Source organism: Manis javanica, chromosome 2 (genome assembly GCF_040802235.1).
Source record: "Manis javanica isolate MJ-LG chromosome 2, MJ_LKY, whole genome shotgun sequence".
In the NCBI taxonomy this organism is placed as follows: Eukaryota; Metazoa; Chordata; class Mammalia; order Pholidota; family Manidae; genus Manis; species Manis javanica.
Window position 1 is genome coordinate 104,795,591 of NC_133157.1, and position 5,495 is coordinate 104,801,085.

Genomic DNA, 5,495 nt, shown 5'->3' on the forward strand with positions numbered 1-5,495 from the left:
CAGAAGGAGAAATCAGGAAAACAATTCCATTCATAATTGCATCAAAAAGAATAAAATACCTAGGAATAAACCTAACCAAGTAAGTGAAAGACCTGTACTCTGAAAACTATAATACATTCATGAAAGAAATTAAAGAAGATACCAATAAATGGAAACACATTCCATGCTCATGGATAAGAATTAATATTGTCAAAATGGCCATCCTGCCTAAAGCAATCTATAGATTTAATGCAACTCCTATCAAAATACCAACAGCATTCTTCAACAAACTATAGAAAATCATCCTAAAATTCATATGGAACCACAAAAGACCTCAAATAGCCAAAGCAATCCTGAGAAGGAAGAATAAAGCAGGGGGAATTATGCTCCCCAACTTCAGGCTCTACTACAAAGCCACAGTAATCAAGACAATTTGGTACTGGCACAAGAACAGACCCATAGACCAATGGAACAGACTAGAGAGCCCTGATATAAACCCAACCAAATATACTCAATTAATATATGATAAAGGAGCCATGGACATAAAATGGGGAAATGACAGCCTCTTCAACAGCTGGTGTTGGCAAAACTGGACAGCTACATGCAAGAGAATGAAACCCCATATACAAAAGTAAACTCAAAATGGATCAAAGACCTGAATGTAAGTCATGAAACCATAAGACTCTTAGAAGAAAACATAGGCAAAGATCTCTTAAATATAAAATGAACAACTTTTTCCAGAACGCATCTCCTTGGGCAAAGGAAACAAAAACAAAAATAAACAAATGGGACTACATCATGCTAAAAAGCTTCTGTACAGCAAAGGACACCATCAGCAGAACAAAAAGACATCCTACAGTATGGGAGAATATATTTGTAAATGACATATCTGATAAGGGGTTAACATCCAAAATATATAAAGAACTCACACTCAACACCCAAAAAGCAAATAACCTGATTAAAAAATGGGCAGAGGATATGAACAGACACTTCTCTAAAGAAGAAATTCAGATGGCCAACAGGCACATGAAAAGATGCTCCACATCACTAATTATCAGGTAAAAGCAAATTAAAACCATAATGAGATATCACCTCACACCAGTAAGGATGGCCAACATAGAAAAGAGTAGGAACAACAAATGCTGGTGAGGATGTGGAGAAAGGGGAACCCTCCTAAACTGCTGGTGGGAATGTAAACTAGTTCAACCATTGTGGAAAGCAATATGGAGGTTCCTCAAAAAACTAAAAATACAAGTACCATTTGACCCGGGAATTCCACTCCTAGGAATTTACCCTAAGAATGCAGGATCCAAGTTTCAATAAGACATATGCACCCCTATGTTTATCGCAGCACTATTTACAATAGCCAAGAAATGGAAGCAACCTAACTGCCCATCAGTAGATGAATGGCTAAAGAAGATGTGATACATATACACAATGGAATATTATTCAGCCATAAGAAGAAAACAAATCCTACCATTTGCAACAACATAGATGGAGCTAGAGGGTATTATGCTCAGTGAAATAAGCCAGGCAGAGAAAGACAAGTACCAAATGATTTCACTCATTTGTGGAGCATATGAACAAAGAAAAAACTGAAGGACCAAAAACAGCAGCAGACTCACAGAACCCAAGAATGGACTAACAGTTGGCAAAGGGAAAGGGACTGGGGAGGATGGGTGGGAAGTGGGGGATAAGGGAAAAGGGACATTACGATTAGCACACATAATGTGGGGTGGGGCATGGGGAAGACAGTATAGCACAGAGAAGACAAGTAGTGGCTCTATAGCATCTTACTGTGACAAAGGACAGTGACTGTAATGGGGTATGTGGTGGGGACTTGATAAGGGGGAATCTAGTAACCACAGTGTTGCTCATGTGATTGTATATTAATGATAACAAAATTAAAAAATTAAAAAAATAGAAGTCTTTGCAATATCTGTGCTTGACTGTTTCCAGGACAGCTCCAGAGGACCCTAGACCACTGGGAAATTCACCTGTTGTGCCACCAAAGTCCCCTGTGACAGCCTCCCCAGAACTCTGTCCTTCTCTCATTGTACTTCCCAGTGACTGCCTCATTCACAAATATTTGCTGAATAAATGACATGGTTGTTCACCTTGTGTGCCTGCCCTAGATTATGGAATAAGAGTTTTAATTCACCTCTTATTTCTTCTGCTGAACCTGATACTGTTTTATGCATACAGTAAGAGCTCAATAAATATGATGACACTATGAATGAAATATATATATAAAATGATGAGGGGAGAGAGCAGCCGTGGAAGGGAAGCTACTGGGTGTGGCCGCTTTCCTGTGATCTAGGTCTGATAACACAGGTGCCTTCAGTTTGGGAAAATTCATTCAGCTGAGAGACACACTTCTCTGTGTGTATACAGTAAAAAATTTTTAAATAAGATGAGTATTTTCTCCCTAAACCCCTTTCCCAAACTGGACACCTTGGGAATTGAATGGTGTTAAATATAAAAAGCCCAGCCTCCATTCTGCCCCCCAGCCATTGCATGAATCTGAGAAGCCTTCCATGGGGCTAAATACCTGAAAGCCTTCAAGACTTCCACCACCGCCTCAGCATTAGGGTTTGGTGACATGAGCCCCGCAACTGAGCAAACCAACATGAACCAGCTTGCTAATTATTTAGGTGCAAGTTCAGTTTTCCTAAGATACGCTTTCATTTTTGTTAATTGTGCATGTGTTTCCAATGGAAATTCCAAATGTGTGTTTGAGCTCTCCACCCTTTGGGGATGTTCGCAAACATCTCCAATATACCCTGCATATGTGCGTTAACATTCAAGCTGAACCACACGCCACACAGACATGCATATGTATGGGGGTCCCGCCTCTCTCCAGCCCCATGCCCTCTATTTCCATTCCTGTTTTTCTGGAGGCTGACTTGCCTAGGGACGCCCAGGGTTTTCACCCATCCCTGTGGTCCTAAAATGACACCAGCTGCTGACTTCCAGTGGCTGCTTGGCTTCATTACAGATGTGTATTCTGCCTAGCTAGGCTGGACCCTGTCCCTTCTGAGGGAGCCCCACCCCGGGTGGCATAAATGGCCCTACCACCCAGAGCAGAGCCATAGCTGCCTCTCTACTGTGAGAGTAGGCACTGCCATGCCTTGGTTGGTCCATCCTGGCAGACTCTGAGGAGCAAGCCAAAGGCGTGGAGATGCAGTTCTGCCCAAGGCAGCCTGATGCAGGCAGAGGACAGAGCAGCCCCTTCAATTCGGCTGTCTGAGCCTCTCTCCCACCTCCCTCCCCCTTCCTCCACCTGAAAGGCCTAATGGGTAATCATTTCCTGACAGAAAACTACTTGAATTGTGAAACAGAAACATTTTCAAAGAACCCGGCTCCTCATTTTATATTCTGGGGAAAACAGGTTCTGCCTTTCCCAGGCCTTGGCACTACAGGAGGATACAGGTTGTGACAGGCCAGAGATGTGCTCAGAACAGTAGAGGCACATGGGGCCGCAGCGCCCTAATTCAAACCCAAGGCTCCAGGTGGGCAGTGTCTGCCCTTGTGCTAGGAGCACAAGTGGCTCTATTTTAGAGGAAATCATTCCTTTTGAATCCGAGACTGAGAGAGGGAGACTACAAGAAGGAAAAAAGTTTGGTTTCAATATGTGAAGTTTGTTCCCTTGGGGGAAACGTTAATTCTTCTCAAATGTTTAGGGAGAAGACAAAAGGGAAATTTTCCACTTTTGCAGATGCATTCCATGGCATTCACTCTTGAGTTTCTGTGCAAAGCCTCTCACTCCCCTTCGAGGTGCTTCTGGAAGAAAAGAGTCCTGGTGTGGCCTGGGAAGGGCAGTTAAGGGACGCCTGGCAGGGTGAGTGAAGGGCCGCACAGCCACAGGCACCAAAATGCATCTTGTCTGGTGGGGGGAGGGGACTGAGGCAGGGGCAGAGGCTGGCACTCAGAAGGCACAAGGCTGAGAAAAGCGCTTCTCATAGCATGGCATTCACCCTCCTTTTTCCTGGCTGCTCAGGTTCTCCAGTATCTGGGGGTCCATGTGCCAGAAGGTGGGCCCGTCCAGAACTTGACACCCCAGGAAACTGGGTTAGAAGCCAGTGCCCTCCACTGATCCTGCTGGGCCACAGAAACAGAGCCTTGCTTACATTTCCCTGAAATCCAAAGCCCTTGGGACAGAAGAGTCAGGAATTCTAACAGGCGGCCTCAGGGCATGTCTGGACATAGCTGGTGTTTTGAAGACAAAGGGAATACTTGGGGAGAGCGGTGCCCTGGCTATGAGACAGGAGCTCTCCAGACCTTTCTTCTACAAAAATAGATCACCTGCAGCTAGATAAATATTCTGTAGATAAAAAAAAAAAGGCCTGTGATAGCCTGAGCTAAAAAGCCCCAGAGTTTAAATTGAGATGGGCTAATGAAATGAGATCTTGTTAGACCCCTTTCCCAGATACAGACAGGACCCTAAAACTTTGGTGGGTTCAGGAGAGTTTTGGGGCCCATAACTCTGGCATGGTCCCCAGGGACAGCTTACTGCTCTTAGTCTGTTAGGTGCACTTGGGTAATCACCCTTCCTACGTCACCTTCATGTTACTGCCCTGCCCTCCCAACTGAGGGATGCCCTGTCCTTCCCATAATACCCTTTTCATGCTGCTGTTTCTATTTTTTTCTAATTGAACCAGTGACTCCCTGAAGGCAGGTTTGTGGTGTGTTGCTCACTTCTGAACCCTCAGATGACACATAATAGGTACTTAACGACTCTTTGCTGAGTGAGCAAATAACTGAGTCCTCCAGCCCACTGCTAATGAAGAGTGGTGGGAAAGGAGATGAGAAGAAAGCAGTGGAGGTTTTTAAAACCCCAGCTGGGTTGACTTGGCTTAGCATGGTTTAGAAAAGGGCTTGGAAGGCAAAACTCCCTTGAGACATTCTCAGTGCTGGCTGCAGGAGGCCTGGCCTGGGAGCCCTGTGGGATTCCCACTCAGTGGAGCAGGAGAGCCAGCCTGCTGCCGCTGGGCTGTGGGCTTGGCGAGTTTGTTGCACAGGGAGAGTTGTCAGAGGCCCAAACAAGAAGACTGTGAGGAGCAGGCCAGCGGCACAGACTAAGCAGCCTCCCAGGAGAGGTAATCACACCAGCCCCTGGTGTCGCCACACTCCCCGTCCTAGCTCTTTGGAGCCGAGGTGTGGAAGGCTGAAGGTAAAATTGCAGATGTGGTCTTGAAGAGCAGCCTGGCAAGGCTTCAGGGAATGGGTTAGGTAAGCTCCTTGATGGTCAACAAAAGGCATCTTCCTACTCTGAACAAAAAAGCAATGGAGCCCAGGAGGGAAGTCAAAGAGGCTGACAGCAGCAAAGGTGGTTAACCAAATAGGTTCATGAGGCAGGCTTATAGGTAATAATGCTGTTATGTCAATGTAGGTTCCTACACTAGGTTTAGTTCCATTTTTTATGGCATCTCCGGGTTATAGACCAGGAAAATGAAGTGGACACGTTCTGTGATTATTGTACCACATGTGACCAAACACCCACAAGATTTTTACAG